Here is a 26,315-nt window from a genome sequence, read left to right on the forward strand (position 1 = left end):
GATTATACAGGAAGATGTTGGAGCATCTATCTTCAGCCTTCTGGACAAGAACATCTGACAGACCTTAAGTGAAGCAGGAATTATGAAAGACTAGCTTACCCTGTCTTGGCAGAGCATAGCAGTTGACTACCCTTGCATCCAGTTGTTTGTTTGTTTGTTTTTGGACAGCATTTTGTCTACAGATAAAGTTAGGGCATTTCTTGCCACTGCCTAGCTTCCACAACTGAAGTAACTCTATATGGAGGTACTGATGCTCAGCATTTTCACTGAAGTGGAATGAGGGTACTGTTAGGAGCAGAGCTGTCTCATAGTCAAAAGACCTATTATTAGAAATGATTTTAAGTGCCACATTCTGTGGATCTCCGACACTTTTGAAGACCATCTATTTTTTACCATATCTAAGCAAGCAAACATTGTCTGCCTCCAGTTACCTATTATTTATACAACCCAGGATGTATATTATCTGTGTGATAATCCAGACTAAGATCTGACATGACTATGAGTTTGATTGACTGACTGTCAACTTGTATTACTTCATTTTCATAGTTTGGAATAGCAGCTATGAAAAGAACTTGGACTAAACCTTGTTTGTTAAATGAGTTGTATGGGCACAATGCCTATCTAAGAGTAACAAAAATTAATCAATATACAAAGATTTATTCCAATAAAAATTTTAAACCTATACCAATATACAAATTTATATCAATGTAAAAATATATTACTTCAATTCTGCATCAAAATAAGATCTCTACCAGTGCAAGTTTATAGCTATAAAATGTTATTTATTAAAAGTAACTTAATAATCCATCCCTATTTTTATAATTTCTTATAACTATAGCCACTCTTTTCTTTTTCTTTTCAACCTCCCTCCCTTTACCTAAGAAAGAAGGATAGAGAAGAGAAAAGGAAAGGAAAGGTAGAAATCCTTGAGTCTAAGCTGCCTATTTTTATTTTTCCCTGTCTAAGACCATAATTATTTGTAATTATCTCTTAAAATGACAGCATATCTATTATTTCTAAAATAATCAAAACCATCCACTCCAGCTTAAAGGATTGGGACAATGATGTTTTTATAATTCCTTCCCGCTGATTTGGGGCAACCCACTACACATAGCTTTGCAGTTTAGGGGCGATTTGAACAAGGAATATGTTCAAGGAAGAGAAGAGACAAGCAAAACACCTTGTCAAATCCTTCTGCCTGGCACAAATACACGTGTGAGGAGGCCAGATTGTTGGGGTTGGTCTGGTACTGCTAATTATTCAAGCACTAAATTCTATACCCCAAGATCTGGTTGCCCCAAGGTGAGCAAATTCCCATGTACAGCAGCTTTTGTTGTACAAACCTTGCTCCCCAATTTAAAACTATTAGTTAAATAAAAGTGGTGGCTGCCAATTACTGTAGGGACTAGAGGTAGGCAGATTTTGAGTCACCTTGCTGGGTGTTGTCACAGGTAGGAGAGTAAAAGAAATCAGAGCAAACAAGGGGTCTCCATTGGATCTATTGGGCCAGAATCACATAACCAAGTGACATGGACCTGAGGACAGGTTGGTGGAACACAAATAACCCAGGAAGATACACACAGCAAGTGTGGAGAACTAGATAGTCTAGTTTATAGAAAGTTAAGCTGGGGCCAATTCCCCCAGTAATTTCACTAGAGCTGATTAAATAAATCCATAGGACTCTGACTCGATTATTGGTGGGCTGGCTGGGTTATATTAGTATTAAAAGAGTTTATTAAAAACCCATTTCTACATCAGATGTTAACCGTTTTGTTTTGCTATGTAGCTTTGGCTGACCTAGGGATATATAAACCAGGCTGGCCTCAAATTCATAGAGATCCTCCTGCCTCTGTCTGGCAGGCACTGGGGTTCAAGGTATTCGAAAGCACACTCAGCCAAAGGTCAGTCTTTGGTATCATTCCCCGGGAGCTATCCACCTTAGCTCTTGTTGTTGTTGTTTGTTTTATGAGGCAGGATCTCTCATGGGTCCTGGTGCTCACCCAATAGGCCAGGCAGCTTGTCAATCAGCCCCAGCGATGTACTTGTCTCCACTTCCCCTACACTGGAGTCACAAGTGTGTACATACAAGAGTGTGCTGCCACGTCCAGCATTTTACACATGTGCTGGGGCTTGAGCCAAGGTTCCCATGTTTTCATGGTAAGCACTTTATCAAATGAGTTATCGCTCCAGCCTTTGCAGTAGATTTTTAGAGAATAAAATATAGTTTTCTAACCAATGCAAAGTGAGTCTGTTTCTCTGCTGCCTTGCTAAGATTATGTTGCAAAACTTTTGGCTTTTGGCCCATCTGATAGGTTAGTGATAGTATCTATATAGTTCCTTTTTTTTTCCCTTTTACTGTTCTTGTAATGAGAGATTGAACATTTTGTGTAGGATTACCAACCAGGACCATCTGCCAAGGAAATAACACAACCCACCATGAGTTAGGACTTCCTACACCAATTAACAAGACCGTCCTTCACAGACATGCCCATAGACCAGCCTGATACACACAATCACACAGCTGACACTTTTTCAGGTTTGGGCTGTGTCAAGTTGACAGTTAATGCTATCTAGGACAGGGAGTAAGGAAGAAGGCAAGATAAATTATAGTAAATATAGCAGAAGAGACCTGCATTTTCCCACACATCTCAGTTGTTTCATGAACTAAGCTTTCTGATTCTGCTGAGTGGTACAGGCCAAACCTCTCTAAATCAAAAACCTGAACCCTTCAATGCTCCAAAACCTGAACCTTTAGGGAGCAACAATGTGATGCCACAAGTAGAAAAATCCCACGTATGACCTCATACATATCATGAAGCACATGAAATGAAGGCACGTGAACATTTTTGGATATAGGGGCCTAGAGAGATGTCTCGGTGGTTAAGAGCACTGTCTGCTCTACCAGAGGTCCTGAGTTTAATCCTCAGCAACCACATGGTGGTTCACAACCATCTATAGTGTGATCTGATAGTATGTATACAGGTGTATATGTAGATAGACCACTCATATACATTAAATAAAAAACAAGTAACATGTTTAAAAATATTGAGTATAATTACTTTTGGGCTATGTGAATAAAGTATACATGAAATAGAAGTGAATTTCATGTGCAGTCTTGGATATCATCCCCAAGATGCTCATCATGAGCATGCAAAGATTCTAAGATCAAATGAATTGGAATCCAAAATATTTCAGTCACTACGAATTTTTGATAAGAGATAACCCAGCCTGTACAACAATGGTTAAATCGTGTCCTATCACCCCAATTTACATGTTAAAATCTTTACATTGATTTAACAATATTAAGAAATAGGATAGTCCAGAGCCTTCAGGAATGGCCTCATTATTAAAACAAACAAACAAACAAACAAAAACTCTAGTAATGTCTGTCTGTCTGTCTGTCAGCAGGAAAGTTGTCAGTCTAAAGAAGACCATCACCGGAAGTCAGTCAAGGTCTCATCTTAACTTTGGACTTTCTGCCTCTAGACTGTGAGAAGCAAAGTCACACAGTCTGCGTAGTCCGCAATCTGGGCAGACAGAGCTGTGTGCTCATCTCGCAGGACTGTTAAAAGTATCACATGGACAACGCATGTTATGTGCTTAACCCAGTACCCAAACGTGAAAGTACTAAACATGTGTTATCTATCTGACATTTTATGATCAGAAAACAGTTGTTGGGGACAGAGTGGGGTGTGGCTCAGTTGCTAGAACCCTAACTTAGCTAACTCAGGAGGTAGGAACAGGAAGATCAGGCATTCAAGGTCATCCTTGGCTACATGGTGACTTCCAGACCAGCCTGGGGTACCTGAAACCTGTCTCATAAACTAAACAGTTGCTGGGCTGTAGAGATGGCTCGGCGGTGCACACTCGCTGTTTCAGAAGAGCTGGGTTCTCTTCCAGCATCTACATGGAAGCTCACAACCATTTGCGACTCCAGTTTCAGGGGCTGTCTCTTCGGGCCTCTGCCAGCATCAAGCACACACGTACAGTATGCAAATACATATTCAGGAACATGGTAGAAAATACATCAACCTACAAAAATTATTCGAAAATTAGCTATTGATATTAATTCAAAAAATAAACAAATCAAAGGGGGGGGTGACAGCTGGAATGGTCTTTGGTTGTAATGATAAACACTGTGGGCATCGGATAAGTCCAGGACTTAACTACCCTCTATCTGGACCCATCTTCCATGAGCAAGGATCTCTGCTGGTCTGGCCCATAGTTTCACTGGCTGCTTCTTTGACAGTTTTAACTGAGGCATTCAACTTTGCGGGTGAAATCCCTGGAAGTCCAAGTTCTCATTTCAAACCAGGGAACGCAGCCACCTTTTGAAATGAGTAACCCCCTGGAGTATAACTCCTGACAACCGATCACACGAGTAGCAGAGAGGAATGTGTCATCATATGAGGTAAACAGTAAGCCCACTGCCTGGGATTTGCCTCATCTGTCCCAGCTGGGGTATTTTCAAAGCTTGACATCATTTGTGAACATGTGTCTGTCTGCACATACCTTTGGTCAGATGCAACGTTTCCATTCCCAATTTAGCTCCTCATTCCCCCCCCCCTGAAATGAAAGATGTGCTTTGAAGAGATAGATTTTTAATAGATACTTATTCCAGGTATGTTCTGGGGGAGCTCCCCTGCCTCTAAACTAACTTCCTGTTGACTCAGGATGAGCCAGGCTCAGGAGACGAAACAGGAAAGTACTAGAATGATAAAGGCTGCCTTTAGTGAGAGATTACTTGTGTAATCTGGTCCTAGAGAATTTAGGGACATGCCTGAGCCCACGAGCCATTACATGAATGCAGGCTGCTCGTTTTGTAAGTGCCTCTGTTTAACCCCTGCAGTGGATCTTATCCCAATCTTACCTGTTTTATAACGTTAGCCACAGGCTTTTTACTCTCTGGGTGGGACCTGGAAAGGTTTTAGGCATTTTGCCACTGGCAGGCACTGAGGGGAAGAGGAGGTTTCTGTGATTTATAAATAGATGCTTTGGAAAAAGCGTGGGCAGCCCTTTATGTAAATCTCCCACATCGTTTTAGATCTGGCCTCTATCATTGCAACACCCTGGGTTGACTCAGTCTGGATTAGATGTAAGTTCTGTCCCTGAGTTCTTTCCGATCAGGCCTCAACAGTCTACCGCAGCACATAATAGTTTTCTAATGACTTTCCTGAGACTCTCTGTATTAGTTTTCCAGTGTGTAGCTCAGTGTTCCATATATAGTAGACGCCTCATCAGAGCACCATAGCTGATAACAGTGATTCACAGAGAACTGTTGGATGGACAGTGGACAGGAGACCTAGGGCTGAGTCCCAGCTCTTCCCTGACTCGTTTGTGATCTTGGGAAGGCCCCATCTCCATACTTCATCGTGAAGTGTTGCCTAGGGAGTGTCCACAGCCTCATCTGAGTGAAAAGGTCTCCATGTTTATGTGAAGGCAGCCATGGGTTCTGGAGCCCCTTTAAGAAGTCTTGGACAGAGCTTCTGTGTCTCCTGTCTGCCAGCCAGCCAACTTTCATAAACCAGGCACAGGAAATGGTGTTAGTGGGCTCACCACCAATGATGCTTTCATTAGAAAGACATCAGGAGACTCCCTTTCACAAGTACATGTAAGAACAGAACATGAGCCATTGTTTCTGCATGTGCACACAACTGCAGAGCCATGAAGCTTTAGGGAATGAGGGCGTTTGCTCCCCAGTGATACATGTCATATCGCCTTAGTTATTTTTCTCATCAGTCTGACAGAATACTTCACAAAGGCGGCTGAGGGAAGCAAGGGTTTATTGTAGCTCACAGTTTGAGGGCACTTGCTCTTCGTGGCAGGAAAGGCATGGTGACAAGAATTCGAGGCAGCTTGTCACATTGCATCATAGTCTGAAAGTGAAGAGAGATGAGCTCAGGCTCAGCTCACTCTTTCCTTTTTAGTCAGCCCAAGACCCCGGGCCATCGAACAGTGCTGACCACGTTCAGTTTGTGCCTTCCCACCTCAGTCCATCAAATCTACCAACTTTCTCACAGGTGCACCCGGAAGCTTTTCTCCTGGGTCATTCTAGACCCTGTCAAGTAGGCAAACAACATTAGTCACCATAGAGACCAAGAGCTTCAAAGAGGTGGGAAGCAAAGAGGGGTCTCTCAGACTCCCAAGCCCAGCTCCTAGGAGGATCCCCATCTGCCTGAGACCTTCCACAAAGAAAATGAGCTAACTCGATGAGAATAGTCAGGCTTGTATAAAAAGGTGACACACAAACACCCATCCTCTCACTTTCAGGTGCCTTGACAACTTGGTTCTCCTCCCTCATGGCAGCCCAAGCTCAAGAGTCGTTTAGATGGTAGGAAGTTTAAGGCAAATGTCTAGACACTGCCATGGCAAACAACTCAAGGGTTAACAAATTCTGGGCTGATTATATCTAACAGTATCCTCTGAGACCAACAATGAAAGAGGTCACATACTCTGCCAAGTCCCCACACCTATTCTCACACAGAATATTGTCATAAGAACCCAGCCATTAGGCCAGCTGCAGTGGCGCATGCCATTAATCCCAGCATTCAGATGGAAGAGGCAGTCAGATCTCTGAGTTCAAGGCCAACCTGGTCTATGCTGAGAGAACTCGTCTCAAAAGCAAATGAACAAACAAAAACCCCCAGCGATCAAAAGAACCCAGCCATTCTTGCAGAGTTCCTGGACTACTACACTCCTGAGTGAAGTACTAAGGATGGGCTGAAGGATATCAGAGCTTAACCAAGCCTTGAATATCCATGTTTCGTGAATGACCTAAGATACCCAGCACCTGTAAACACCTGAAAATCCACGTCCTGCTTCCGGTCCCACATCAAAAAAGAAACAAAAAAGTGAACCTTTAAAAACCATGAAAAGTGAACTTGAGGGGGCTGGAGAGCTGTCTCAGCAATCAAGAACACCTGTTGTTCTTGCAGAGAATTGGGGTTCGATCCTCAGCGTCCACGTGGTGGCTCAGGATCATCCATAACTCCAGTTCCAGAAGGCCTGACGTCCTGCTTTGGCCTCCTTGAGCACCAGGTTTGCATGTGGCAAATAAATCTACATATGTTTTTATTATAAAAATAATCTAAAATAAAATTTTTAAAGAAAAGAAGAATAAATCTGAGTAAAGAGAGACTTTAGATAACAGGTGATTGGTTAAATGCATGATTATTAAACCTGAAACTACAACAGTCTTCTGCCCGGTTGAACTTGACTAAGCACAAGCAAACATTTCTGAGAAACCTATGGTGGATGCACCACCTGCAAGGTTAGAATAGAACATCTCATCTACACTTAAGCTGACTATCAGAAACAGGACAGTGTCTCAAGAAAGAGACCAGAGCGTGAATGTATCCTGAGCCCATAAGCCTTTCCCTCCAAATCAACCCCACTCTCACCCATGTCTGTCTAGAGTGGGAAGGGCAGATTCACAGACTCTATAACATTTATCTTGTGATTAACGATTTAACCAGAAGCCCAGAGATGCATTGTATTAGAGATTGCAAGTCAGAAAGGGTCACGTTGGATTCAACTGCTAGTGAGACTTGCTAAGAACTATTTTTTTGTGGCTATTGTTGGTTTTTCTGAGACAGATCTCTCTAGGTAGCCCTACCTGTCCTGAAACTTGATAAACAGACCAGGCTGGCCCCAAATCCACAAAGATGCAATTGCCCTCTCGCAAGAACATTTTTGTAGGTAAACCTCTAAGGACAGGTAGAAATCGAGTAGTTGGAGATGTGGGGAAGGCCCTAGCCAGAGAAGGTATTATGATCATAATCCTGCATGGTAGGAAAAGCATGGTAGGAATTCTCAAGGAATTAGAACTAATCCAGTAAGACAGCAAGGCAGTCAAGGTAGACAGACAGTCACAAACTGAATTGCTATTTGCTATTTCAAGTATTTGGGAGGGGACACTTGTTACGATTTACATACAGTTGTAGACCATAAAAACCCATGTGTTCAAAGGCTTGGCCCACATATGGTTCTATGGAGGGTGTTGTAGATATTTAGGTGATGAGAACTCCTTAGGCATTTGGAGTCATGTCCTTTGTCTTGGTCAGCGTTCTATTTTTGCAAAGAGACCCCATGACCCTGGCAACTCCTATAAAGGAAAACATTTCATTGGAGCTGGCTTATAGTTTTAGAGGTTTAGTTCATTGTCATTATGATGGGGAGCTTGGCAGCATACAGGCAGACATGATTCTGGAGAAGTAGCTGAGAGTTTTATAATCATATCCATAGGCAGCAGAAAGAGAGAGACTCTGGGTTTGGAAATGATTTTTTTTTTTTTTTTTGAAATCTCAAAGCCCAACCCCAGTGACACACTTCCTCCAACAAGGCCATACCTCCTAATTCTTTAAAATCATTTTACTCTCTGGGCACCATGGATTCAAATTTGTGAGCCTATAGGAGCCATTCTCATTTTAAACCATCGCATCCTTGAAGAGGATTTTGTGACCCTGGTCTCTGCTTCTCTCTGTTGGCTTTCTGGTTTGTGATATGATTGGTTCTACACTGTGATTTTGATGTTTCATCCTTGTCAGTTTTCTAAAACAATAGAGCCACCCATCTTTGGACTGGAACCTCCAGAACCAAGAGCCAATGTAACCATTATATGGCCCTGGCCAATGGTCCTCAATCTGTAGATCTCAGCCCCTTGGGTCAAATGACATTTTCACAGAGGTTACATATCAGATATCTTTCTTTTCTAAGATTTAGTTATTTATTGTATGTGAGTACACTGTTGCTGTCTTCAGACACACAAAAAGAGGGCATCAGATCCTGTTACAGATGGTTATGAGCCACCATGTGGTTGCTGGAATTTGAACTCAGGACCTTTGGTAGAACAGTCAGTGCTCTTAACCACTGAGCCATCTCTCCAGCCCCATCAGACAGCTTTTATATCAGGTATTTATATCACAATTCATAACAGTAGCAAAACTACAGTTATGACATAGTGACAGCAAAGTTTTATGATTGGTGGTCACCACAGCATAAGGGTCACGCGTTAGGAAGGTAGATAACAGAAAGTTGATGGACATAAGCCTGACTTATGCCTGCCTTCAAGGCTGGACAGCTCCTGTCTGGAAAATCTTCTATTTTAATCTAGGGAAAATGGGAATAAGAAAGAAAAAGGCTAATTTTAAGTTCAATAGGAATTCAAAGACATTTTGGAAAATTCCAGGAAGCCTCAGGGAGGAACTTTGAGTTGTCGCATGAGGGTAGAAACAACTTGGCTTGGTGAATTGTGAAGGGAAGATCTAACAGGAACTAGGATGAGCAAAGGGAAGACAATGACAGAAAGAAAAGGGTATGAGAACACCAGGAAAACACTGTTACCAGGAAAAATCATTATGTCCAAGGGAGGGAGGTGTGATATGATTTTAAGAAGACAAGAAACATGAATCTTCCAGGCTATGGAAGTGTGTGAAAGAACAAGGAAGGGATTGGTTTATTTTCATTAAAGTTTGCTTCCTTTTATTTTATTAATTGAATTTGTTTGTTTGTTTGTTTGACACGGGGTTTGCTCTATGTAGCCCTGGATGTCCTGGAACTCCTCTGTAGGCCAAGCTGGCATCAAACTCAAGAGATCTGCCTGCCTCTGCCTCTTGGGTACTGAGATTATAAGTATGTGCCACACTGTCCAGTAATTTAAAAAATGTACTTTATTATTTTATATGTATGAGTGTCCTGCCTGTATACATGTATGTTTACCATATGCTTGCCCGGTGCCTTCTGAGGTTGGAAGAGGGCATCAGATCCCCAAGGACTTTAGGAACAGATGTGTAAAGCAGAAACTTAAGAGTTCTTTGGAAAGTCAGTTGTGTTGGATGTTGTTTTGCTGGGGCACACTGGTGAAGAAATGTTTTCCTAAAGTGGACACAGGTGAAAGACTAAGGCAGATTTGTGAAGAAACGTTTGGCTGACACAGACACAGGTGAAAGGATGTTCTGCAAAAGCAAGCACATGGAGGGACACGTGATGAAAGACTCTTCGCTAACAACACACACATGTATTGGCTGGTCTGCCTTACATTGCATAGTTGGGCTCCATTTGTTGGGACTCCATAGAGAGAAATTCACCAAAATTTTCTGGTGGTGTGCTGCGGCTTCTTGCTGCTTCCTCAGCCTCAGGCTGATAGGCAGAGAGATGTCAGCTGAAACAGACTCCTGTGCTGGCCTGTGAGGTCACCTGATGTTTGGGGAGACTATAAAACGGACTTGACAGACAGTGATGGGGGCTGAACTTGGCTTGCTGGTACAGCTAGCTGTGCAATGCTTGTTGGCTTCGTGTCTTCACTGATCTTTGCTTCACTGAGAGAACGTCTCCTGGCATTCCCCCCTGGTCTCTTCTGCTGACTTGTGCCCAGGCTAAGGCCTGGCTGTCCCTGCTGGGTAGTGGCACTGTTGCTCATTTATGTTTCCTATCCCGACTGTACCAAACTGGACTGCTGGTGTATCTGTGAAGTGATTGCTAGTGGATCGAGCTGCTGCTGCGGATGCCTATAAACTGAACTGCTGATTTCCTGACAACACAGATAAGATTTGCTCCAAAGAACCCTTTCTAAACAGGTCCACTTCCCCTGTATCCTTTCTTTTTCACTATTTCTGGTGGGTGGTAGGCTAAAAACGGAGGTTAGAGCACTTAAGAACCATCATTAAAAATAAGGCTTGAACAAATTAAAGTTACAGTTGTAAGCTGCATAAGTTACTTGTGTTCTGGATCAAAGGTGGATTCCCTACAAGAGCAACAAGTGCTCTCAACATAGAAGCAATCTCCCATTTTTCTTTTCTTTTCTTTTTGTTTAAAAAAAACTTTTTATTGATTCTTTGTGTCACATCATGTATCCCAGTTCTGCTCACCTCCCTGTCCCTTCCTATCTTTCCTTTGTCCTTGAACCTCCCCTGCAAAATAAAAACCACAAATAACAAACAAACAAAATCTCCTCGTGGAAGCTGTGGTGTGTCAGTGTGTCCCACAGTGTGTCCCTCTGTCCACACATCTTCACTTGCAAATGTTCATTGCAATGAGCCATTGGTCTGGTTCAAGATCTCTGGCTTCTGTGACACCATCAATATTGGATCTTCATTTGAATCCTTCCAGTTATCCTGTTGTTGCCCTGTGTCAGGGAGATTCTGCAGCTCTGGATCAATAAATAGAACCTGTCCTTTCCCACATCCCAACTGTTTGCAGATGATATAGATCTGGGGATGGGCCAACTCAGATTCCTGGATCTAGGCCTGGGTGCTAGCTGAGCTGGTCTTTGCTGGTCTTTGCTGGTCTTCACTTCATAGAGAGATATGTGCCAAAGAACTTCAAGTGCTATTCTGGCTGATTTGGGTTGCTTCTGCTGATTTAGTGAAGTCTTGCTGTTTCTGCTGGATCATTACTGATTCATGTCTGGTGTTTGCTACTGAACCGGACTACTGGTATTCTGCCAGTGAAGAGTGGACTTACCCTCAAGGAACTACTTCTAAACAGGTCCACAAGCTCCCTTTTCCTACTAACCTTCTTTTTCTCTTACCTCTCTCTGGTCAGTGGGCTAGAAAGGGAGGTTGAAGTATTTAAGAACCCTACATAAAGTAGGTTTTGAAAAGTCTAAGCTACAAGGAGGGCTCCACCCCCTTTTAGATTCAGCCCTCCAAGTCATCAACAGAAGATTAATTTGCAATTTTAGGTTATAAGGAAATTCTAATACACACAAAAATTGAGAGAGATGGGTGTTCCCATCACTTAGTCTTAACAGTTTATCATCAAACCCTTTGCTATACCGCTTCCCATAATAACTTGAAGCAAATCCCAGGTATTAATTTGAAGCAAATCCCAGATATTGTATTTTCGGAGTTTCTGGAACACCATACATTTGCCCTAGCACCAAGCTACACCCACAGCCTAGACACTATAACCTTTAATAACCTGGAGATGTTTCTGTGTACTGTTGTTGTAAATGCCATTAATTAACTCTATTACTTCTTAATATGATCCAGCCAGCATCCAAGAATTGAGAGATGGTCTTATTGATTTATTTAATCAGCTTTAGCACAAATGCTGAGTGATTACCCCTAATTTATTTTTTTCAGTGCTAGCTGCTTTCCAGCTGCACTCACTCCAGGTTCCTTGCTGTTTGAGTCTTTTTCCCATCAGTCTGTCCTCAGGGAGCACTTCTTGTAGCCACTTGCTCCCGGTCCATTCCATCTGATGGAGACACCCCCCCCCCCCCCCCCGCTCTTTTGTCTTCTTTCTCCTTTTCTTCTTCTCTCTCCTCATGGCTCCTACCTGCAACCCTAGCCTGGTCATTGAAACCCCGCCTATTTCCATTCTCCCCAGAAATTGACTGTAGCCACTTTTACTTAACCACTCAGATAAGATTGGTGAGCAAAGTTAATATAATATCATTTGGTGTAATGACAATTTGCTAGGCTTGACTGCAACCAGGTCTTGGGGAGGTGTGTGTGCAGTATTTAGCATTTGAATACAGAGCCGTACCTAGCCACCTCCTCACAGTGTAAACCACTAAAAGAAAAAAGATTATTTTTGTGGACTAAAGCCACCATAACTACACCTTTCAGAACAATGCATTCATTTTTCAATAGCTGATGGGCATTTGGCTTTCTAGTTATCACACGTTTTATTTCAAATTTATGTTGTGAATAATTTGGTGGTCTGAACTGGAGAGTCAGAAACACGTCTAGCATTGCAGTTAGTTGCTCTTGAACCAAAGCCCTTGATGATGAGCATTTCCAGGAACATCTAGGATGGCTTCCCACCTTCTTTATGTGGTATGCATTCCATCCATTATCCCAACTCTACTGTTTCTGGTATTACTTTTGCCCATGTCTTGGTTATTTGCAGCCTACCATACTTAACTGCAGACATCCTCTCCCCTTTCGGGTTCAGCTATGCCTTCTCAGAGCTGAGGGGAACCTTGTTATCTGTCCATTTTTCTATCCATCTATTTACCATTCATCCTTCCACCTTTCTATCCAGAAAACTTTTATCAGACATCAACCACTTGTCAAGTTTTAAGCTAGTGCTTAGGGATACAAGATAGCCTTGGCTGACGGCCAGCCTTAACTACCGTGTGAGTTTAAGGACAGCCATAGTTAGGCAGAGAAAGCCTATCTCTAAAAAACCTTGACCAACATGAACTGACAGTCCAGTACGGTGCTGAAGTATCAGTAGCCATTGGGCTTTGGCTCTTAACATGATAGGTGAAAGATTCTGTCGTTTTAAATGTATTTTAAATGTGTTTATTTATTTTTATGTGCACAGGCATGTTGTCTGCATGAATGCCTGTACCTGGTGCTCTCAGAAGCCAGAGAGGAAGTCGAATAATTGGAGGCTGGAGTTACAGATGCCTGCCGCCGTGTGGGTCTGTGGAATCAAACCTGGAACCTCTGGAAGAGCGGGAAGTGCTCTTGGCCACTGATCCATCTCTCCAGATTCCTATTAACTAAAAAAAAAAAAAAAAAAAAAAAAAAAAAAAAAAAAAACTTTATAATTTTAAAAAAAGTCTTGCAAATCAAATAACATCACCATCACATGACAACTAATCACACCCAAAGTCTATACATCTCAACAGACTTCTATATACATAAAACAGCCATTCTGAAGCTATGGCGCTTCATGTTGGACTGTGTGCTTGCACTATTGAATATATTTTTTATGTATTTACCCACCAGCAAAAAAATCCACAAGAGCATTAGAATTGGAAAAAAAAAAACCAATTAATGATTTTTAAAACTGGTTATACATTGAAATGTTATATTCTCAATGTATTTGAATTTGATAAAATTAATACAAATGATGCAACTTTTCTTTTTTAGACAGAGCTACTAAAACTTCTAATTAGCTGTGTGGCTTGCCATTGGTGACTCGCATTGGTGGCTACTTTCTCTGTCTGCTGAGCTGGTCTTATGACAGGCTACAGAGACGCACATAGACTGGGCATGAGAAGGAAGGACATTGACTTAAAATGTGTCCTGCATTGTGCCGGGCACTATAAATACCCTCATGTGCGATGGTTGGCATTTTAACATCTTCACACTTTGGCTCTGCACTTTAAATATCTCATGTAATCCTTGCAACAGCAATCTCCGAGATCTGACCTTGGCTGGCTCCTTCCTCCTCCAAATCCATTGCCTCTTAGCTGCACGGTTTGCTGCGCCCGTCATTCAGAACTCTCCTCCAAGCCCAGTCTTATTTCCATCTTCTACCTATGGCCAGATGACCCCGATAAAACACAGACTTGATTATGTTACTCCTCAAATTAAAATTCTCTCATAGTTCCCCATTTGAATTCTACCATCTAAATTCCAATTTACAGCACATAGATAAGATCTAATCCCTGCCTACCTCCCTCTTGGGCTTTCCTGAACAAATACCCCCCTTTATTCATTTGGTTAACATTTTATCCTTTGGGTTATATCCTCAATATTATTTCCTCGAAGTCACTTTTTCAGGGCTCTTTCTCTGCCACTGTCCTGGGCTTAGTGTCTTAATCATTTGTCCTCAGATCCTGATGAGCTCCCACGATCCAATACAGTGGTAGTTCATAAAGTTCATCAACTTGGTTGGATCCAGACACCTAGATCACTAAAATACACTTCTAGATGAATCGGTGAGGTCATTTCCAGAGATGACTGACATGTGGGTAAGCCCGAGGGGATGGGTGGCCTGGTGTAACATGCTAGTGTCCCGAATGAAACAAAGTTGTGGGGAACAGGCTAACCATCCTGTGAATTCTCTACTCCTCCTAATCAAGATGATTCCCTCCTGCTGCCAGCATCTGTGGGGACTAGACTGGACTTACACCAGCCACTCTCCAGAGCTCTTTCAGGAGGTTAGCCTCAGATGGGTACCACATCATAGATAGGTCCTTCCTATCCTAAGGCTTTTGCTGGGTTTTTTAAGTCTCTCTAATGAAGATGGCTGCCATTGGATTACTCAGTCTCTAACAGTGTAAGCTAATAAAATAAATTGCCCCCCTTTATAATTACATCAGTTCTGTTCGACTATATTTGTATGCTTGCAACCTTTTCAGATCAGAGGCCTTTATGGGAACCGGCAATTAACAGTTATAGATCTAGGTTGGGGAGATGGCTCAGTGGTTAAGAGCACTGACTGCTCTCCCAGAGGTCCCGAGTTCAATTCCCAGCAACCACATGGTGGCTCACAACCATCTGTAATGGGATCTGATGTCCTCTTCTGTTTGAAGACAGTGACAGTGTACTCACATACATAAATAAGTCTTTTAAAAAAGATTTCCTAGCAGGGAAGGGGGAAAGTGCACACAAAATCTACACATAATTTCAGAACCCTTAGAGTCCTGTAGGTTTCCCTGTATGTATTCAAGACTGAAAAAATAAACAAACCACACTTCTCTTCAATTACCATTGCTTGCCAATTTTTTGTTTCTCGTATTTCCTACTGGATTGCAGGGACCATGTCTGTGAAATTAATGTCATCTCTTCAAGTATTTGTCACAGGCCCTAGGCACAAAAGATAGTCACTAAACATTTGTCATGAGTGTAGCTTGCAATATTAAGGTCAACGATTATCAGGTCTGCTTTTCCTTCTGGAGTTTGACCCAGGGTCTCATGCATCCCAAGCACACTCTGAACTCTATTCCCATCCCCAGGTCTTATAAGCCAAGTACTGTATGATTTAGCCAGGTTCTACGTGGTTGATGGGAAATGTTAAATCGGCAATTTTCAGGAATTTCTTGGTTTTTTTTTTTTTTTTTTTTTTTTTTTCTTTAAGAACCCCAGAGCTTAAGAAAACCTAGGAAAGTTCTGGCAGTTTCTTTCTTTGCTCATTGGAGCTGTCTGTTTTGTCATTACTCTTTCTGTTTTAAAATCCTCTTTGAACGCTCACCTTTTGCCTCGGTCAGGCAGTATCGGCCTGGGCAGACTAAGAAATGGATGTCACAGTAGTATGTGTCTCAAGCCTCACACACACACAACCCCATTCCCACAAAGCACGTTCGCAGGATAGACTTGTCTGTTCTTTTGTTTGCTTGGTTGGTTGGTTGGTGTTTCAAGACAGGGTTTCTCTGTGTGTAGCCCTGGCTGGCTGTCCTGGAGCTGGCTCTGTAAACCAGGCTAGCCTCAAACTCCCACAAATCTGCCTGCCTTTGCCTCCCAAGTGCTGGGATTAAAGGGGTGCATCACCACCACTGACAAGTTTGTCTGTACTTCTTATAGGCTCCTCCTCCCCAACCCAAACATTCTATACCTCACTGCCATCACAGAGACAACTCAATTCAAAAATACCTTCCTCATGCCTCTGGGATGATCTGGTGTGAATCCTCGGCTCTTCCCCAGCAAGTAACCAAGGGCCTGGAAGCTTAGAAACATGGATGAATGAAAGCTGAGATGGTGTAGCTCAGCAGAAGAGCACTTACCAAACACAGTCAAGGCTCTCAGATTGATCTCAAGGAAATGTGTGTGTTGTCTAAAAGTGAGCAATAACCGAGACACCAACAAATGGTCTCTGGATTTCCAGATCTTCCCATTTTTAAAGAAAATCTGGAAGTCTAGATTAGCTCCTTTCTTTTTATTTTTAAAAATAGCTTTATTGAAGTATGTTTACGTATATAATTCAGAGTATACCATTTAATGGTTTGGGTTGGGTTCCCCCACCCCACCCCTGGGGGAATGTTTCTTTTAGTACGTTTATCAGGTTGTGCAAACAGTACCACAAGTCAGTTTTAGAACATTTTATTACCCAATTAGGTCTCTTATGTTCACTTACTGGTAAATCCTATGTCGTCTCTTCTTTGTGACCCCAGATGTCACCTAAGGCAAGTGCCATATTACTTTCTCTCTTTAGTTTTGCCTTTTATGGGCATTTCATGCAGATGGGATGGTTCAGTATGTGCTATTGAGTCTGGGTTTTTTTCAAGTGAGCATAAGGCTTTCAAAGTTCCTCCACATTGCTCTCCTGTGTCTCTAAGTACTTTTTATTGCTGAATGATATTCTGTTGCACGGATCTACCACTTACTTGTATCCATTCACCAGTTCTTTTCCATTTAGGTTGTTATATCTTCTGTCTACTATAAATGATGCTGTGTGACCATTGCAGTGGATTTTTTTTTTTTTTTTTTTTTTTTGGTATGGACATAAACCCCCAAACCCCAACTTTTTTTTTTGTAAGATACCCAAGGGTATAATTGTAAGATTGTATGGTAAATTTATATTTAACTTCTTTTTTTCATTATGGACTGAAGCACACAACATGTTTAACTTTTAAAGAAAATGCTTATTTTCCAAAGTGACTGTAGTGTTTTACATTCCTGCCGGAAATAAGTGCAAAGTTCCTGTTTCTCTAGGTTCTCACTGGCCTTTGGTATGGCCCTTACTCTTTCGTTAGCACCTAGTGGGTGTCATTACCCTTCTTGTGGGTGTAAAGTGAGGTCTCATTGTGCTTTCAATTCAGTCCCCCAATGAGGACCAACACTGGATATAGCTCTTAATTCTCAAATGTTGGAATTCATTCAAAAAAAAAAAAAAAAAAAAAAAAAAAAAAAAAAAAGCTGCCTATCAGTCCCGCACACACAAAACAAAACGAGCTCTCACGCTTAAACTGCCCTGAGGGAAGGAGTTTGGACTTCTGACCTGCCAAACAATGGTCTGTGAACTTTTGCTTTTAGAAGTCAAAGCAGCCTACGCCACCAGCTAATATTACTACTGACAAAGACAAAGGTTTCCTCCCTCGTCAGAGAGAACTTGTACAATAGAAGAAAGAGCAATTCTCTATCTATTAATCCATGATGATATACTATTTTTATACAGTCATGCACTGATTCAACATATTCGATAAATGAGTCCTCCCAGGACACACCTATAGCTTTCTTTTAGAGCAGATGTAATTTGCCAAATATTAATGTACAGTATGCAGAGTTTATAGGTAGAGAGCAGATATGCATTGACATTTCGCTCTGATCATGCCAGATCTAGGTTTGATGTCAGGAGAGAAGTGGGACCAGGCCGGGTCAGTGCTTGGACAGGAGATAATCTGGAGGAAGAGAACATGGAAGAGGCTCCAGAGCTAGAAATAAACCCGGGGACAGTTTTCTAGCAAGTTCTCTCAAGACAAAGGTCTGCATGAATTTTAATTCTGGTGAACTTTCTTGTTCTCTCCTGCTAGTGGTCCCGAGTTCGTTGTAAAATTACGAGGTTCCAAAGCATGAGAAACCACAGATCTGATGGCTCATCTATTTGTGTGGACGCTCTCAGCATGGAATATAGCACTGAGAAATGACTTCACTGGGTAACAAAGCTTAGACTCATGCCTTCGAGATGGCTGAGTCTTTCCTAAATCCGGAAACATTTTTAAGAGGGCTATCATTGACATGTTTTGTATAACTAACTTATACTTCCTCTGTAGACTTCACAAGGATAGAACTCTTCATGTGTTGCCAAAGTCACAAGACACCTGGACAGGGGGCAGCCACCCTACCGGGCAGGTGGGGGTGGAGACCAGATGCACCTGGACTAAGGACAAAGAATTCTCACTTCCCCCGGAAGGACTCTGCATTCAGCTGCCTTGGAGATTTCTCTGAATTCCACAACCCTTTCTTATCACTTCCTGCCTTGTTTTCATTTTTTTCACTCAAAAAAAAAAAAAAAAAAAAAAAAAAAATCAGCCTAGAAGTTTCCCAGGCATTTACAAGGTTAAGCACACACACACATATCCAATACTAAATACTAAAAATCTTGAGGCATTTTTAAAATAAAGTATTTTATAAAATATTTATCTTTTGTAAGAACAAATACTCTATCTTGCTCTTGTGATTTTTGACCTGATTATATTTATAAACGTATAATTAAGAGTTGGCTAGATTCTGCAAACATTACATTTTTTACTTCAATTTTGGAAGTCTCCCTCCCACCCCCCACCTCCGCCCTAGTCCTTGAACCTTTCTAAGACACTAGAACCACCGGTTCTTTGGCCCTAGGGCATATGACAACACCACAATCCTGCAAACCCTACCCAGTTCCTTTTCCCTAGGGAACAGGAATGAATGAATGAACAAATGAATGCCAGGCCCTTTTTTATTTTTATTTTTGGAATCTCAGCCCTGCCTAAGAGGCTGAGCACGCAAACATCCAACTGCGGCGGGTCACGAGAGGAAGGTATCTGACCGGCGCCCGGAAAAAAAGCATCAGTAAGGGGGACCCCAGCGGCCACAGGGTTCTAAGCCGTCTGGCAGCCGGGTCAGGACAGACAGAGCTCTAGCGCACGGACGGAGCGGCACCCCTCCCCCACTGCAGGTGAGCCGCACAGCGCGGCTCCCACCCCCCGAAGCTCCAGGGTGACGTCAGGCCTCAGGACCGCGCTCCGGCCCCGCCCCTGCAGGCAGCTCCGGGGGCCGGCAATTCCTCTGTGAAAGCCGGTCACGCTGAGGGACCCAGTGGCTGCGGCAAGCCAACGGGCCGCAGAACGCTCGAGTGGGTTGCAGAGGCGGCCCGACGCTATAGAGACGTGACCAGTGGGAGCTGGTGGCTTCTGCTGCGGCACACCTGCCCCACTGTCCTCCCCCTCCATCTCCCCAGCCTTGACTAGCACAGCGCGTACACCCCATCAGGGTCGGCGCCCTCTGCCTCGCGGGATCGCCTGGCTCCTAGTTTCAGCTGTCCATCTCCCTCCTAAGCCAGCCAATCACCCACCACTGCCCCGGCCGCACCTCCCGGAGTCTTTGACAGGCGTGAGTGCCAGCCTATGAAATTGGGAGTCTGTGGGTCTAGGTCGGGAGCGGGAGCCAATGAGCATCATTCCAGGTGGGTGGAGGGAGCCGGACTTGGGAAGGTAGCTTCGTTCGGGTTGCTAACGTCTTTCCTGGGAGATGGGCGCGCAAACCGACCAGTGGGTCTGGGGGCGGCGGTGATGGGCGTGGAGCTGGCCCAATGAGGGTGGGAGTGGGTGGGGCAGGCGCGAGCGGCAGTGCTAAAGGAGCCCGGCGGAGGCAGCGGTGGGTTTGGAACGGAGACGCTGGATCTGTGGTCGCTGCTGGGGACGTGTGCCGGCGCCACCATCTTCGGCTGAAGGTAAGAGGTGCCTGGGTCCAAGTACGGCGTCCGGGGAGTGGGGACGGCTGAGGGAACAGGGAGGAAGGAACCGGGGCTGGGGAACTGGGCGAGTCTGAAGCACTGACGGTGCCGAGGCGGTAGCTGGGAAAGGGAGACTGGGCTGTGGAGAGCGGAGCTTGTGGAGGTGACGGGACCCCAGCGTTTGGAGACGAAGAGACCCCTGGAGGGGTGGGAAACGGGGTCCTTGAGAATGAGACCCCTTCAGTGATCAGGGCCAGGTTATACGAGAGGACGACCCTTGAAGGGGATGAGAATGGAGATCTAGGGGTGGGGATGTAGGGACCAACTCCTGGTTGCATTGGATCCCTGGAAGCGTGGGTTTGGGAGGTGAGTGCCCTAGAAAGAGGCCGGAGGCGCCCGGCGTGTCTGTCTCCTCTTAGGAGAGGACTGACTCCTGGGATGTGATCTTGGTGCTGGGGGCGCGGGAAGGAAGGGACCCTGGGGTGGGTTGCACGGTGGGTTAGGCGGAGTTAGATTTTCCCGGCTGCGACTGAGGGGGTTCTCCGAAGACTCAGAAGGCGAACCTTGGATCTGTGGGGTTTAGGGACCAGTGGCCTGAAACTGCATGGTCTGGGGAGCATGCGACGGGTGAGAGGTTCCAGAGCTGGTCTCGGGAAGGAGGGCTGGAGCTAGACCTCTTGCCACGCTCGCTGAGGACCGTGGTGGACCGGGAGGTGGACACCGGGCGAGGCCTGGGCGGTTGGGGAGAACGAGGCGGGAAATGTGGCCCGGGCGCGTTGTAGCGGAGCGGCCGGGGGTGGGGGGGAGGGTCAGCCCTCGCCTCTGGATCGCTTTATTGTGTAAGTGATCTGGTAATGGCTCGCCGCAGAATCTCTCCCTGGCCTTCTGTAGTTGGGGTGTCATACTCTGATCCTATAAAATCGAAGTGGATTTGGGTCGGAGGGAAGTTGAAGCTGTGGAGTCCTTGGCGTTGGCGGGGCTTTGTGGGCCTTTGGTGGGCGGATGCGGCCCAGGGACCTGAGAGGCCCCCAGTCAGGCCTGTCTGGGAACTGGGGCCTTAGGAGGTGGCCACTCAGCGGGTTTGACCTGAGCTGGTGAGGTTTGGATAACGGGGTCTCTGCCTACAACCGTTATCTCTTGTTTCTTGGGGCCTCTGCAGCTCTCTGCAAGATCACTGCGGTGGATGGAAGGGGGTGGGGTAGGTTGGGGTGGGGTAGGGAAAAGCAGGCGGGGTAGATCCAGACTGCGGATGGAACAAAGACTGCTGTTTTTGCTGAATAAAATAATACTAAATATAATACTTTAGCTATGCTGAGATTCTGATTTTGTTTTTTTTCAAACATTGAAACTAAGGATGCTTTGGGTGAGGTTTAATTATTCCTGATAGTATCCGACTCTGGAAAACTTTATAATCTATTCATTGTTCCATCTCCTTTATTAATCTGCCTTTATTAATTATTCTTGGAGCCCCGTGCATTTGATGTTTAAGTATGCTCTGCCTGTCTCTGGTTCTAGAAAAGTGGCCATTTTATGTTTCTTTACTTCTGCATCTTAAATTCCGTTCTTCCCATCCTTATCGGCAGAAGGCATATGGTGCAATTGTGTGATATACCACAGCTTTTGCAGCAAAAGGATGTGACCTATGTGTGCTCGGCTGTGTGTTTGGGCTCCTCAGGGAATCCTGACAATGAAGAGGCTGGATAGAGAGTGATGGAGGAAAAATTTGAAGGGCACGTTGTAGGGTGAAAGACTATACGCTTCAGTGTTTGGTGTACATTGTTAACACATAGAAGAAATTAAATCCCTGGTTTGAGATCCAAGTTTTGGAAGTATTTTACCAATTGGAAGATAGTGCAGGGCTTCTTCATAGCAATCCTGCTTTTTGTGCTAATGATTGATTGTTCAGTTAAGTAGAATTTTGATAAATGAAGAGATGTGTGCAGACCTGTAATGCCAATGACCTCAGTGGTAGAGACTACCAGATTGGGGCAGTTCTTTCTCATTTAGTTCATCTGTTTTAGAAGCATCCTCTAGGGTGGATAATTTGCCATTATTCCATTTGCTTTTCTATATTCACTGATCATAAAATTGAATTATTGTTTTCCTCTGCTCATACCTACCTTGGGTGTTGGGAAAAGCTGAGATTTTGCCAGGGGGCATATCATTGGAAGTAAAAAATGACCAGGGTGGATGCCCCACGGGTGGTCATCTACAGCTTATGAAAGGACTGAGAACTTTGACTCTGTAGGAGGCATTCATATTGATTGATGATTTAATTATAATTAATTATTTCAGGTGACACCAGCACTTCCAGATCCTCTGCATGTCTACTACAGAGGTTCTTTTTTATTCCTTTTTTCTTAAATGTGGGCATTTCCCTTCAAAATATAAAGTCTTTTCCAGATTGTACTAACGGGCCCATTGACTAAACCTACAATTTTTAACTCATTGTTGATAGACAGGATTTTAAAATTTGATAACATGATATATATACTCCCTGTCCTTGGAAGTCCCTCCCCTTACCAGTGCACTTTCATCATTGCCACCTGGTTTAAGATGATGACCTCTGCCACCTGTAACCTCTGCTGTGTGACCTTGGGCAAGTTACTTGTCTATTTTCAGAATTCTTTGGATTCTTCATTTGTAAAATGGAGTTATTTATGGAAGCTATCTTGTACCCCTCTTATGAGGATTAAGATCTTGGTATACATACATAAAGAGAGAGAGAACAGTATCTGGATGTAATTAAAGATGTATAACAAGACTATTTGTTTTTGTTTTTTTTTAATGTGGTAGTACCCCTTCAGCAAGGCAAAATATTTGCAAGTGGTACATGTTAAATACCATTCTTAAATCAGATCTAATACCAAATGTGCAGTGGAGTGAAAAATACAATATACTTGGCAAACAAGCAAAGAACTAAACTAACTACAACATCTTTCCTGGCCTCATGAACTCTCCTGAATTAAAGGGCCCCAGGAGCACCTCCTACCTGCTAAGTAAGCCTCGGGGTGCACTGCTAGCTAGGTCGAGGAGACTGCCAGAAGGGCAGCAAGGAGAAGTAGGAGAAGAAGGGATTAAATTGCTAGATTGACCTGAAAAGAAAGTGTGAAAGGGTAGCATTTGGGTCAGGAGGGACAGCTTTTGGTTGTGGGAAGTTGAAGTGAATTTTAAAGATCGGGGCTATTTGTGTAAGGCAGGTCTGGATTCTCTGCCCTGTACCAGGGACCAGGCTGACTGATCAACACCATGCAGCAAGGGACAGGTCTAACTGTCCCCATAGGGCTTAGTGCAAAAATGTGGATGTGTTAAAAATAATTTGTAATCTACTGCTAAACTTTCAGACCAAGGAATTGACTTCATTTAAAAAATAGATGAAGTTGGGCATGGTGGCCCATAGCTGCCATCTTAGAATTTGGGAGGTAGAAGTAGAAACTTTAGGAGTTCAAAACCAGCCTCACCTACATACTGACTTCTGAGGCAGTTGCTTGGGACTCAAAAACCAAAAAGGTGTGTGTATGTTATCTTCTCCCACAAAACTAGGAGCATGTGGCAATTATGAAATTTCATAATAGATGATGTTTTTTCCATAGTAATTAGCATTTCAGCATAGTAAAATTTAAATGCCCCCAATTGATAAAATACCCCCAAAACACCATAATTTACTTAACCTACTTGCTAAATCACTCTAGTTTATAGCTACCTACCAAATGTAAGCATGTTTCCACGTCCAAGGTACATTAATGAGTGCAAACATACAGGTACAAGCATACTTTCCAAAGTGCCATATTTGTATTTTAACCAAATAAAAATAAGATAAACTCATTTTGTTATAATTGTGTTTTTTTCCCACTTTTAATGGATTTTTACTTCCAAAAGACAAAGTGTCTGGAGCTATTATTTGCCTTCAAATCTCCTGAGTTGATCCTCGTGCTTCTTCCCACTGTGCAGTTTCAATGGGAAGATTTGTTAATAACTCACTAACACTTCTGGGTGTGTGTGTGCCCATAAATACTTTCTATCTTGCCCACTCTCTTTTATTTGTCTAGGAAGCAAATTTAGGTTCAAGATATAAAACAATATACATACACATGCGCGCACGCGCTTGAGGATGTAAAACACATTAGCAAGTCTATTTGAAGGTGTATTAATAACAAAAAGTCACTTTTCTTTTTAGGGGAGGGGATCTCTTTATCTTTTTAAATTCAGGTCTATATTCTTTAAACGTCAGCACACATCACACATATCGACTGTGAGTGAGTTTTGGATGTTGGCTTTCAATTTCCTTTTCTATTCTAATGTGCCTGCTGGTAGTGTTGGTAGACAAAAGTGTGGAATAGTGGTTGTCAAAAGTGGTCTAGGACCAATCGCATTAGCATCATCTGAGAATTTGGCAGAAATGCAGCCTTGGGCTGGGCTTACGGAGATGGCTTAGCAGTTAAGAGAACTTGTTCTCCTCGCAGAGGACCTGGGTTTAGTTTCCAACCCCCAAATGGCTCACAGTCATCTGTAATTACAGTTCTGTGGGATCTGACGCCCTCTTCTGGCCTCCATGGACACCAAGCTTGTATGACGTACACATACATACATGCAGGCAAGATGCATAAACTAAAATAAATCTTTTTTTTAAGGGGGGGGGCAGACTTACTGAGTAAGGAACTCTGGGCATGTGGTCCAGCAACCTGAATGTCAGTAAGGCTTCTCTGTGCGGCTAATGCCTGCTACAGTTTGATACCTACTGCTCCAAGCAGAGCGGGTGGCAATTCATTAACATGTAACAAATAATTTCTGAAGGATCATAGCTATTTGATTGAAATAAGCTCTTCCAGGGGTTAAAGAGCATCAGTGCTCACTGTTGGTGCTTATTGATTCTTTAGAATAATGCACAAATGCACACACACTGAAAGTACCTCATGGTTTATACCATTTTAGAGGGTTCCTGGACCTTGAGGTTTATTTATAGACTCAAGGTTAATGACCTATTTACAACTTTGGATGACTGATTTCTCTATGCAACCCACAAAGGATGCCTTATATGGGTCCTTTCGCTTACAGACAGTCTCCAATATTTCTGGCAAGCAGGGGGCAGGGGGAGAAGGCGATTTGATAGAGTAAAAGTAGGAGCTTGGTTTCTTGAGTTGATTTGGATAAAGTCTTAGAAACCATTCCAGTGAAATTTGGAATGACTCGGACTTTGGGGTAAGAAACATTTGATATGATGCTAGATTTTAGAAAGATGCTATTAGGAAGGAATAATAAGTCACATCAGGAAGGTGCATGATGTTCTTTGATCCAAAAGGTTAATTGCCCAAGTATAGGAGATGTGTTTAACCATGACATGCATGGAGATTTCACTTCTCTCTTATGTACCTATAGTCAGTGGACACTAAATAAACCAATTATAGCTTGAGCTCTGTGTGTTGTAATAGTGACAAAACAGACCTTTCCTCAGTATGGCATAAGTTACCAATGATTCTTTTTTTTCTGTACCAGTTAGATCATTTCTAGAATATTTGATTTGGGTCTATACACTGTTAATGGAAGACATGGTGTTGTGTTACAAAACTATTCCTCAGGAGACATAACATCTACTTTATCCCAGACAGGGAGCCCACAGCTGACCAAAGTATAGATACTACCAAATTTCAACATGATGAACCAATGAGTTTTATTAGGGTTCCTTTCAGTAACAGATAAGGAGTTGCAGGAGCAGAAATTACTCAAAGACATCTGAATCATCAAAGGCCACCCCAGCATGAGTGACAGCTCAGAAAGCTGGGAACCTGGAACATAGTGCTCAGCCTGCAGGCAGCTCCATAGGTTGGAGAGTGTCATTTCCAGGTTCTTCAGTTGGTTTAAACCTCTTCCAGGCAGTTCAGCTGGTTTCTGGTCCTTCCAGGTAGCTGATCTTATCTCAAGAATCTTCTTTGCTCCCCAACTTGTGTGAGGGTCTTTTTTGCATCTTGGTTCTGCTGCATGTGGGAGACTTATTGTTTACTCTGGCAGGGAGGGGCCTAGTGAATGTGCTTAGTTTCAGGGACTTCCTGAATCTATTTTGAGTTGTTAACCTTCCCGATTAAGGACCTGTTTTAATCTGGAAACTATTACACTACACATGGACACTTTGGTGAGAGGTGAGGATAGTAGAAGGTGGAGATGCAGGAGTGGGAGCAGTTGTGGGATACAGATGGAGTCCTGAGGAGTTTTCATGACATACCTAAAAGGCTTGGTCAAAGCTAAGTTGTACGTCTTCTGTA

At 43.3% G+C, this 26,315-nt stretch overlaps 1 protein-coding gene across 2 annotated transcripts in view; it reads left to right on the plus strand.

The window, feature by feature from the left end:
- Nucleotides 1-19,942: 19,942 nt before the first annotated feature.
- MYH10 (myosin heavy chain 10) overlaps nucleotides 19,943-26,315 on the plus strand; it is a 123,546-nt gene continuing 117,173 nt past the window's right edge. For both annotated transcript variants that reach the window (XM_080923430.1, XM_080923431.1), the window contains exon 1: nucleotides 19,943-20,055. The gene's annotated coding sequence lies outside the window, so the exon portion shown is untranslated. The remainder of the gene's footprint in view (nucleotides 20,056-26,315) is intronic.

Source organism: Micromys minutus (assembly GCF_963924665.1).
Source record: "Micromys minutus genome assembly, chromosome: 10".
NCBI lineage: Eukaryota > Metazoa > Chordata > Mammalia > Rodentia > Muridae > Micromys > Micromys minutus.